Source organism: Ovis canadensis, chromosome 17 (genome assembly GCF_042477335.2).
Source record: "Ovis canadensis isolate MfBH-ARS-UI-01 breed Bighorn chromosome 17, ARS-UI_OviCan_v2, whole genome shotgun sequence".
NCBI lineage: Eukaryota > Metazoa > Chordata > Mammalia > Artiodactyla > Bovidae > Ovis > Ovis canadensis.
Window position 1 is genome coordinate 11,180,991 of NC_091261.1, and position 11,718 is coordinate 11,192,708.

The following is an 11,718-nucleotide window of genomic DNA, read 5'->3' on the forward strand; positions in this document are numbered from 1 at the left end:
CAAATAGGAAATTCTCTATAGAAAGTAAGGGAAGATCAAAATAGAAGGCTTATTAAAATCTTTACATTTTGGTGCTGAGTATGTTTTAGTTAAATTGTACCGTGGTTCAGAAAAAGCTTTGTACAATCTTGAGAAAGGAGAATGGAGCTGGAGAAATCAACCTGCCTGACTTGAGACTATACTACAAAGCTGCAGCCATCAAGACAGTATGGTACTGGTCCAGAAATAGAAATATAGAACAATGGAACAAGATAGAAAGCCCTGAGATAAACTGAAACATCTTATGGGCACCTTTTCTTTGACAAAGGAGGCAATAATATATGATGGAGAAAAGACAGTCTTTTCAATAAGTGGTGCTGGGAAAACTGGACAGCTATGTGTAAAATAATGAAATTAGAACACTTTCTAACACTGTACACAAAAATAAGGTCAAAATGGATTAAAGACCTAAATGTAAGACCAGAAACTACAAAACTCATACTCTATGACCCACCTCCTAGAGTAATGGAAATAAAAACAAAAATAAACAAATGGGGCCCAATTAAATGAAAAGCATTTACACATCAAAGGAAACTCTAAATAAAGTGAAAAGGCAGTCCTCAAAATGAGAGAAAATAATGAAAAAATGAAACAACTAGCAAAGGATTAATCTCCAAAATATACAAGCAGCTCATGCAGCTCAATATTAGAAAAATAAACAACCCAATCAAAGAGTGGACAGAATACCTAAACAGACATTTCTTTAAAGAAGACATATGGGTTACCAATAAACATGTGAAAAAATGTTTACTGCTCATTATTGTTCATTGCTCATTACTACAGAAATACAAATCAAAACTACCATGAGGTATCATCTCACACCTATCAGAATGGCCAACACCAAAAAACTACAAACTGGAGAGGGTGTGGAGGAAAGGGAACCCTCTTGAATTATTGGTGAGAATGCAAATTGATATGGCCACTATAAGAATAGCATGGAGATTCCTTTAAAAATTAGGAATAAAACTACTATATGATTTAGCAGTCTCACTACTGGGCATATACTCTGAGAAAACCATAACTGAAAAAGACATGTTCCCCAATGTTCACTGCAGCAGTATTTACAAGAGCTAGGATATGGAAGCAACCTAAATGTCCATCAACAGATGAATGGATAAACAAATTGTGGTACATATACACAATGGAGTATTACTTAGCCATAAAAAGGAATGCATTTGACTCAGTTCTAATGAAGCAGATAAACCTAGAGACTGGTATATAGAGTGAAGTAAGTCAAAAAGAGAAAAACACATTATTACATTAATATACTATGCACATATACGGGCAGACATTGAGAACAGACTTGTGGGCACGATTGGGGTGCTGTGGGGGTGAGGCTGGAGAGGAGAGGCAGTGGGATGAAGTGAGAGAGCGGTATTGAAACATACATAAGCACAAACCACATGTAAAATTAGATAGCCAGTGCAAGGTGGCTGTATGATGCAGAGAGCTCAAATCCAGTGCTCCGTGACAACCTAGAGAGGTCAGATGGGGTGGGAGGTGGGAGGGAGGTTCAAGAAGGAGGGAACATATGGAGTTCTAGTATCTGAGAGCTTGACCATACTTTCGATAAAGTTTGCTTAAAAACATTTTCACATATATATGAAATCTACCTGTGAGGTAGACCTTGCAGGCATGATATCTTCATTTTTCAGATGAGAAACCTGAGGCTTACAGAAGTTAAATGACTTGCCCTAGATCATGCAGCTGATGAGGGCTGGAGCCAGCTCTTCTACCAGTGCTTGACCCAGTGGGCTTTCTACTGTGGTGGACTAGTTCTCCTGACAATAGAGACTGTCTGCTCTTGAGGATGTTGTACAATGAGAATTATCAAAGAACTCTTTGGAATGTGGGTTTGGAGGCAGGAACTACTTAAAATATTTGAGCCAGACACAGAAACTACTGTAATTAAGCAGAAATCTCAAAGGATTCTCTAAAGTGGGACTTTTTGAATCTAGAAAATTGTTTCATGTTTTATGACTTAAGGCCTAAAAATCATAAGGTCAACATGATTATTCTCATTTAGATGAGAAAACTGAGTCTCAGAGATGTTAAGTAATGTGTAGCAAAGATTTTAGACTTGCCCAGAGAGAGCACTGACCTTTGCCCCTGATTTCTGGGAGTTGCCTCTATATTACACTGGTAGAATGTCTTTGTTTATGGTGGTGGCTGAACACATCTGACGGTCTTAACATGGGAGTTGCCAATACCACAGGGACAAACCATGTGATTTAGGGTGGGGAGCAAAGTATTAGTTGACCTGGATGCTGAGTTCAGCCACAAAGGCAATTAATCAATCAATCCTGGCTAAGTAATAGAGTCCCAATAACAACTCTGAAGTGGAGACTTGCCGGAGCCTCCCTGATTGGCAATACTCTGTGTATATCATCACACATGGATACTGAGAGGAGAGCAATGCCATGAGGGTGATAGAAACTTCACTTTTGTAATACTTCCAGACTCTGTCCTTTGCATCAATTCACTTTCTGATTTTAATATGCACCCTTGTCTTGTAATAAACCATAATCATGAATACAACAGCTTTCATTTCTGAGTCCTTCTCCTGACTATCATACTTGAGGGTGGTTTGGGAATTCTCTGAACTTGCAGTTGCTGTCAAAAGTAAGGGTGGTTTTCTGTGGACTTTCCCCTCCAACTTTGCAGATGGTGTCAGAGGTCTTGGGAGCCTAGAGGACTATGTCCTTGAACTTTGCAGTTTTACTAACTCCAGGTAAGTGACCTGTTCAAAGTTACCAGAGCCAGAAATGGATCTCAGATACTTATAATACAAGTATGCTCCTCCCTCCATGGGATTCTCCAGGCAAGAGTACTGGAGTGGGTTGCCATTTCCTTCTCCAGGGGTATTCCTGACCCAGGGATTGAACCCGGGTCTCCCACATTCCAGGCAGACGCTTTAACCTCTGAGCCATCAGGGAAGCCCCACAAGTACATATAACTACATATGTAAGCCAAAATGCTGCTAATCACTTACTATATTGTATCCTACCAGGAATATCCCTAATAGGGCAGAAATTGCAAAAGCATCTTGTAATCAGAGTATCTAGAAAGTGGAGGAATACAGAAAAATCAGTCCATCAGGGCATGAAACAACGCTCAAAGGGAGTAGTTTGGGAGATCTTGGAGTTGGATCAAATGGCACATGGCGGCAGGTACAGTGAACAAGTTGACCGCTTCATAGGTTTTCTGGCAAACTTCTAGCTGTACTTATGTAGTGCTTTCTTCCATCAAAGGCAGAGGTTGCTAAGCCTCTATAGCATTTCATCCCAAGAGTTGATGGGCCCAGATATGGTAGTCAGAGACTTTGGTTTTAGATTTTAAGTCTGATTGCTATAGGCTTCTAGGCTATACTAAGCCCTTGCAGTGAGTTATGAGATGAAATTATCACACATACATTTTCCTCCATGGATCCTAAATTATTGCTGTTTCCTGAAATTTTAAAATTTCCAGAGAAGTACAGCTGCAATTACAGAGTTCTCACCTTGTAGTTAATGTTGGCTGTACTATAGCACAGCAAAGCAGTCCCCTCAACAAGTCTCCTACTGAAAAGTGTCCAGCAGCACCAGAGATTGAGGGTGTCAGTCACCCACTCTTTCTCTTCAAAGAGAAAGCAGAAACAGTCATAATCCTCCAAAAAGTGTGTTGTAATACTTGCCTTAACTTTAAGGCCTTTTTCTTTTTTTCCCAGAAAGCAACCAGTTTAACATTTTGACTAGATGAGACAGTTCAGTCCAATGGTCTGGTTCTATTAAAAGCAAATTTTATAGTTTAATTAATTTTACTGAGGTTAACAGTGATTTATAACATTATATAAGTTTACATGTACAATACTGTATTTCTACTTCTGTGTACTTTACATCATCATCAAAACATTTACTTTTCATGCAGTTAACGTCCTCCACCCATTTTGCCCTAATTCCCATCTCTCCTTGCTCTGGTAACCACTACTTTCTTCTCTGGATCTACATGTTTCTCATTTTAAAGACTGAAGAATAGTTGATTTACAATATTATATTATTTTCAGGTATAAAATATGTTATGGCTATAGATTATACAATAGAGTTATTACAAAGCAGTGTATGTATTTCCCTATGCTATACAATATATGCATACATGTATGCTAACGTGCTAAGTCACTTCAGTTGTGTCTGATGCTTTGCGATCCTATGGACTGTATATTGCCAGGCTTCTCTGTCCATGGAATTCTCCAGGCAAGAATACTGGAGTGAGTTGCTGTGCCCTCCTCCAGGGATACAATATATACTTATAGCTTATTTATTTTTACATAGTTGGTTGTTCCTATTAATCCCCTACCTTCTCTCCACCTCTCCACTTCTTTATCCCCATTGGTAACCACTAGTCCATTCTCTGTATCTCTGAGTCTGTTTCTGCTATATTTTTATTCACTTGTTCTATTTTTTAGATTCACATGAAATATTCATCTTCCTTTGTCTGACTTATGTCACCAGACATATTGCCTCTATGTCCATCTATGTCATTGTAAATGGCATAATTTCATTTTTTATGGTTAAATCATATTCCACTTTATACATGCATATTGTCCACATCTTTATTCATCTGTTGATGGACAAATACTTAGGTTGCTTCCATATCTTGCCAGTAAATCACTTCAGTCGTGTCCGACTCTATGCGACCCCATAGATTGCAGCCCACCAGGCTCCCCTGTCTCTGGGATTCTCCACTCAAGAACACTGGAGTGGGTTGCCATTTCCTTCTCTAATGCATGAAAGTGAAAAGTGAAAGGGAAGTCACTCAGTCATGTCTGACCCTTAGAATAGACTGCAGCCTACCAGGCTCCTCCATCCATGGGATTTTCCAGGCAAGAGAACTGGAGTGGGGTGCCATTGCCTTCTCCGTTCCATATCCTAGCTATTGTAAATAATGGGCTGTGAACTTTGGTGTGAGTGCATCTTTTCAAATTAGTGTTTTCATTTTCTTAAGTTATATAGCCAGGAGTGAAGTTGCTGAATCATATAGTAATTCAATTTCAGTTATTTTTATTTTTTAATTGGAGGAAAATTGCTTTACAATGTTGTGTTGGTGTTTGCCATACAACAATGCAGATCAGCAGGTACATCTTTCACCCTTCAACCCATCCTACCCCTCTGCAGTGGGAATCTTCTACAGGTAATTACAGAGTGCCAAGCTGTGCTCCCCATGTAGTACAGTAGCTTCTCATCAACTATTTGTTTTCCATATGGTGGTGTATATATGTCAGTGCTGCTTTTTCCATTTGTCCCAATCTTTCCTTCCCTCACTGTGTCCACAAGGCTGTTCTCTATATCTACATCTCCATTCCGTCCCTGCAAATAGATTAATCAATATCACCTTTCTGGTTTCCATATATACACATTAATATGCAATAATTGTCTTTCTTTTTCTGATTTACTTCACTCTGTGTAATAGACTCTAGGTTCATCCACCTCACTAGAATGAACAAAAATTTGTTCTTTTTTATGGTTGAGTAATGTCCCATGGTACATATGCACCATGACTTTTTTAATCATCTGTTGATGGACATCTAGGTTGCTTCTATGTCCTAGGTATTGTAAATAGTGTTGCAATGAACTTTGGGGTACAAATGTCTTTTTCAGTCATGGTTTTCTCAGGGTATATGCCCAGCAGTGGAATTGTTGGGTCGTATAGCAGCACTCTTACCTGGAAAATCCCATGGACGGAGGAGCTTGGTGGGCCGCAGTCCATGGGGTCGGTAAGAGTCGGACACGACTGAGCGACTATACTTTCACTTTTCACTTTCATGCATTGGAGAAGGAAATGGCAACCCAATCCAGTGTTCTTGCCTGGAGAACCCCAGAGACGGGGGAGCCTCATGGGCTGCCGTCTATGGGGTCGCACAGAGTCAGACACGACTGAAGTGACTTAGCAGCAGCATGGTAGTATTACTCATAGTTTTATAGGAATCCCAATGCTGCTCTCCATACTGGCTGTAGCAGTTTGCACTCCCACCAACAGTTCAAGAGGGCTCCCTTTCCTCCACATCCTCTCCAGCATTTATTTTTTGTAGATTTTTTTTTGTGAAGGCCATTCTTATAAGTGTGAGGTGATACCTCATTATAGTTTTGATTTGCATTTCTCTAATAATGAGTGATAGTGAGCATCTTTTCAGGTATTTATTGGCCACCTGTAGGTCTTCTTCGAAGAAGTGTCTGTTTAGGTCTTCTGACCATTTTTTGATTGGACTTTGTTTTTCCAATATTGAGCTGTAAGAACTGCTTATATACTTTAGAGATTAATCCTTTGCCAGTTGCTTCATTTGCAATTATTATCTCCCATTCTAAGGGTTGCCTTTTAATCATTTATTGTTTTCCTTTGCTGTGTAAAAGCTTTTAAGTTTAATTAGGTATCATTTGTTTATTTTTCTTTTTATTTCCATTCCTCTAGGAGGTGGGTCAAAGAGAATCTTGCCGTGATTTATGTCAAAGAATGTACTGCCTATGTTTTGCTATAAGAAATTTATATTTCTGGCCTCCCATTTAAGTCTTTAATCCATTTTGAGTTTATTTTTGTGTATGGTGTGTATGGTGTTAGAAAGTGTTCTAATTTCATTCTTTTACTTATAGCTATCCAGTTTTCCAACGCCAATGATTGAAGAGGTTATCTTTTCTCCATTGTGTATTCTTGCCTCCTTTGTCAAAGATAAGGTGCCCATAGGTGTGTGGGTTTATCTCTGGGCTTTCTATCCTATTCCATTGATCTATATTTCTATTTTTGGGGGCCAGCACCATGCGTCTTGATGACTATAGCTTTGTAGAATAGTCTGAAGGTAGGGAGGTTGATTTCTCCAGTGTGATTCTTCTCAAGATTGCTTTGGCTATTTGGGGTCTTTTGTGTTTCTTTTGGTGAAATTTTTGTCTTATTTCTGTGAAAAATACTGCTAGTATTTTGAAAGGAATTGCATTAAATCTATACTTTGGATAGTATAGTTATTTTCACAATATTGATTCTTCCAGTCCAAGAACAGGTATATCTCTCCATCTTTTTGTGTTGCCTTTGATTTCTTTCATTAGTGATTTAGTTTTCTGCATACAGTCTCTTTAGGTAGGTTTATTATTAGATATTTTATTTTGTTGCTGCAGTGGTGAATAGGATTATTTCCATAATTTCTCTGTCTGAATTCTAATTGTTAGTGTATAGGATGTAAGGGATTTTTGAATATTAATTTTATATCCTTCCACTTTGCTAAATTCCCTGATTAGCTTTAAGTAATTTTCTGATAGCATCTTCAGAATTTTCTATGTATGTTATTATGTCATCTGCAAACAGTGAGAGTTTTACTTTTTTTTCAATCTGTATTCTTTTATTTCTTTTTCTTTTCTGATTTGCTGTGGCTAGGACTTTCAAAACTATGTTGAATAATTGTGATGAGAGTGGGCACCCTTGTCTTGTTCCTGATCTTAGGAAATGTTTTCAGCTTTTGACCACTGAGGATAATGTTTGCTGTGGATTTTTGGTATATGGTCTGTATTACGCTTCCCCTGTGGCTCAGCTGGTAAAGAATCCACCTACAATGTGGATAACCTGGATTCAATTACTGGGTTGGGAAGATCCCCAGGAGATGGGAAAGTCTACCCATTCCAGTATTCTGGCCTGGAAAATTCCACGGAGTTGTCCATGGGGTCACAAGGAGTCAGACACAACTGAGCAACTTTCACTTTCACTTTTATAATGTTGAAGTATGTTCCTTCAATGCTTACTTTCTGGAGAGTTTTCTTTTTTTCTCTTTTGTAATAAATGGGTATTAAATTTTGTCAAAACCTTTCTCTGCATCTATTGAGGACTGTATAGTTTTTATCTTTCAACTTGTTAATATGGTTTTTTTCACAGGGATTGATTTGCATATATCAAAGAATCCTTGCATCCCAGGGATAAAGCCCACTTGATCACGGATTCTGTTTGCTAGAATTTTGTTGAAGATTTTTGCATCTATGTTCATCAGTGACATTGTCCTGTAATTTTGTTTTTTTGTGTGTGTGATATCTTTGTCTGATTTCTGTGTCAGGGTGATGTTGGCCTCATATAATGAGTTTGGAAGTATTCCTTCCTCTGCAATTTTCTGGAAGAGTTTGAGAAAGATAGGTATTAGCTCTTTTGCTAGAATTCATCTGCGAAGTCATCTGACTGTGGGCTTTTGTTTGTGGGAAGGTTTTTGATCACAGGTTTGATCAGGTTTGATGTTCATGTTTATGATTGGTCTGTTCAAATTTTCAATTTCTTTCTCATTCAGTTTTAAAAGGTTGTACTTTCCTAAGAATTTTTCCAGTTCTTCCAGGTCATCTATTTTATTGGCATAGTTGCTCTTAGTAGTCTCTTATGCTGCTGCAGCTGCTGCTAAGTTGCTTCAGTCGTGTCCAACTCTGTGCGATCCCATAAACAGCAGCCCACCAGGCTCCCCCTTCCCTGGGATTCTCAAGGCAAGAGCACTGGAGTGGATTGCCATTTCCTTCTTCAATGCATGAAAGTGTAAAGTGGAGGGCGGTGGAAATGGAGATGGGGATGGATCCACCAGTGCCCTGAAGAACATCCCCACCTCCACCGGTGCCCTGTAGTTCCCAGATGCTGCCTCGCCATGACAGAACTGCTTAGTGGTTTCCCCAGAAATATTGACTTGAGGTTGGATAATATTGAAAGGCTCCTGACCACTCTTTCATTACCAAAACCTTGCGGCTGAGGCCCCACCCATGAGCCCACCTCAGTAAATCCATCAGATCTCTCTGATAGCCATAAAAGACCCTTTTGAGTTGATTTTGACCACATATTTGCCTGCACTTTATGGAAGATAAAAATATCAAACCAAATCAACATTGCTGCTGATTTGAGAATCTTAGAGGCAGAAAATTAAACATTGGAACATTTGTGAGTGTATGAAGAATTCTAATAGGACATCTTTTTTTTTAAAACAAAACACTGTATTTTTAGGGTATTCAGAACCCTGTGGAAGTTGTGTGCAGTCTTCAGACTCAACACCTCTGTCTTCACTTCCCCTGGGGAAAGCCCAGGTACCGTTACATGGTAGGCGGTTTCCTTCCAGTCTGAATATGAGTGCCCAGACTTCCCCAGCAGAGAAGGGCCTGAATCCAGGGCTGCTGTGCCAGGAAAGTTACACCTGCAGTGGGACTGACAAAGCTGTCTTCGAGTGTGATGAGTATTGCAGCCTGTAGTGTTTCGGTTGTGAGGAGGAACTCCATCGTCAGGAGCACCTGAGAGACCATGAGTGGATCAGACTCAAAGCTGGCCATGTCCCTTACTGTGACCCCTGAAAGGGCCCTAATGGGCACTATCCAGGTGTGAAGCAGAGGGCAGTGGTGAGGTGCCAGACCTGTAAAATCAGTTTGTGCCTGGAGTGCCAGAAAAGGACTCATTCTGGGGGTAACAAAAGGAGGCACCCCGTTACTGTGCACCATGTCACTAAGGTCCAGGAGTTGCTGAAAGAAGAAGGGATGGATGAGGAGACCAAGAGGAAGAAGATGACTGAGAAGGTTGTGAGTTTCCTGCTAGTAGATGAAAATGAAGAAATTCAGGTAATGAATGAAGAGGACTTCATTAGGAAATTTAACTGCAAACCTGATCAATATCTGAAAGTGGTTTCCATCTTTGGAAATACTGGGGATGGGAAGTCTCATACCCTCAACCACACTTTCTTTTATGGCCAAGAAGTCTTCAAAACCTCCCCTACCCAGGAGTCCTGCACTGTGGGAGTGTGGGCAGCATATGACCCAACCACAGAATAGCTGTGATAGACATCAAAGGGTTCTTGGGAGCTACAGTGAATCTAAGCCAGAGAACAGGGCTGCTGCTTAAGGTCCTGGCCATCTCAGACCTTGTCATCTATTGAACTCATGTAGACCGACTGCACAACGACCTCTTCAAGTTCCTTGGAGATGCCTCAGAAGCTTATTTGAAACATTTCACTAAGGAGCTCAAGGCTACCACTGCCCGCTGTGGCCTGGACGTCCCCTTGCCCACCTTGGGCCCTGCTGTTATCATTTTCCATGAGACTGTGCACACCCAGCTGCTGGGCTCTGATCACCCCTCCGAGGTGCCGGAGAAGCTCATCCAGGACCGGTTCTGAAAGCTGGGATGCTTCCCAGAAGCTTTCAGTTCTATTCACTACAAGGGGACGAGGGCCTACAACCTTCCCATTGACTTTTCTGGGCTTGGGCGTGCTCTGGAGAAGCGACCGGAGAACAATACCACCCATTCTCCCTGGCACCCGGGCATCATCTTCAAAGACCTGAAGGCTCTGAGTGACCGCTTCAGTGGTGAGATCCCCGATGACCAGATGGCATACAGCTCCTTTTTTCCAGACGAGTACTCCACCTGCTCCTCCCTGTGTCTCAGTTGCGGGGCTGGATGTAAGAATAGCATGAATCATGGGAAAGAAGGGGTACCTCATGAAGCCAAGAGCCACTGCAGATATTCCCACCAGTATGACAACTGGGTTTTCACCTGCAAGGCCTGCTACGAGAGAGGCAGTGAAGTCAGTGTGGTGCCCAAGACGGCTGCTTCCACTGACTCCCCCTGGATGGGTCTTGCAAAATATGCCTGGTCTGGGTACTTGATCAAATGTCCCAACTGCATTGTGGTCTATCGTAGCCAGCAGTACTGGTTTGGGAACCAAGATCCTGTGGATATGGTGGTGGGGACAGAGATTGTGCATGTGTGGCCTGGAACCAATGGATTTCTGAAAGACAATAACAATGCTGCCCAGCGCCTCTTGGACAGAATGAACTTCATGGCTCAGTCGGTGTCTGAGCTTAGCCTTGGGCCCACCAAGGCTGTGACGTCCTGGCTGACAGACCAGATTGCCCCTGCCTACTGGAAGCCCAACTCCCAGATCCTGAGCTGCAGCAAATGTGCTACATCCTTTAAAGATAACAACACCAAGCATCACTGCCGGGCCTGTGGGGAGGGCTTCTGTGACAGCTGTTCATCTAAGACCTGGCCGGTGCCTGAGTGGGGCTGTGCCCCTGAGCCCATGCAGGTGTGTGACAACTGCTATGAAGACAGGAATTCCCAGTTAGATGTCACTGAGGCACAGGGGGACAACAAAAGTGGAACACTGATCGCTCGGAAAGTGGGCGAGGCCGTGCAGAACACTTTAGGAGCCGTAGTGACAGCCATTGATGTACCACTAGGTCTGGTGAAGGATGCGGCCAGGCCGGTGTACTGGGTCCTGGACCACGAGATCCTGCACTGCCAAAGCTGCTGGAAGGAGTTCAGCGTCAAGCTCTCGAAGCATCACTACCAGGCCTGTGGACAGGGCTTCTGCGATGAGTGTTCCCACGACCGCCGGGCTGTCCCCTTGCGAGGCTGGGACCATCCTGTCCGAGTCTGCTTTAAAGCCGGTGACTTTTAACTGTCCCCCCCCCCCCAACCCCGAAAAAAAAAAGGAAAGTGTAAAGTGAAAGTGAAGTCGCCCAGTCATGTCCGACTCTTAGCGACCCCATGGATGGCAGCCTACCAGGCTCCTCTGCCCATGGGGTTTTCCAAGCAAAAGTACTGGAGTGGGTTGCCATTGCCCTCTCCAAGTCTCTTATGATCCTTTGCATTTCTGAATGTTTGTTGTCATTTCTCCTTTTTGTTTTCTAATTTTGTTGATTTGAGTCTTCTCAGTTTTTT

General features: G+C 41.8%; 1 pseudogene; it reads left to right on the top strand.

Annotated features, from left to right (window-relative positions):
- Positions 1-9,073: 9,073 nt before the first annotated feature.
- On the top strand, positions 9,074-11,455 carry LOC138422802 (zinc finger FYVE domain-containing protein 1-like; annotated as a pseudogene).
- Positions 11,456-11,718: the final 263 nt, after the last annotated feature.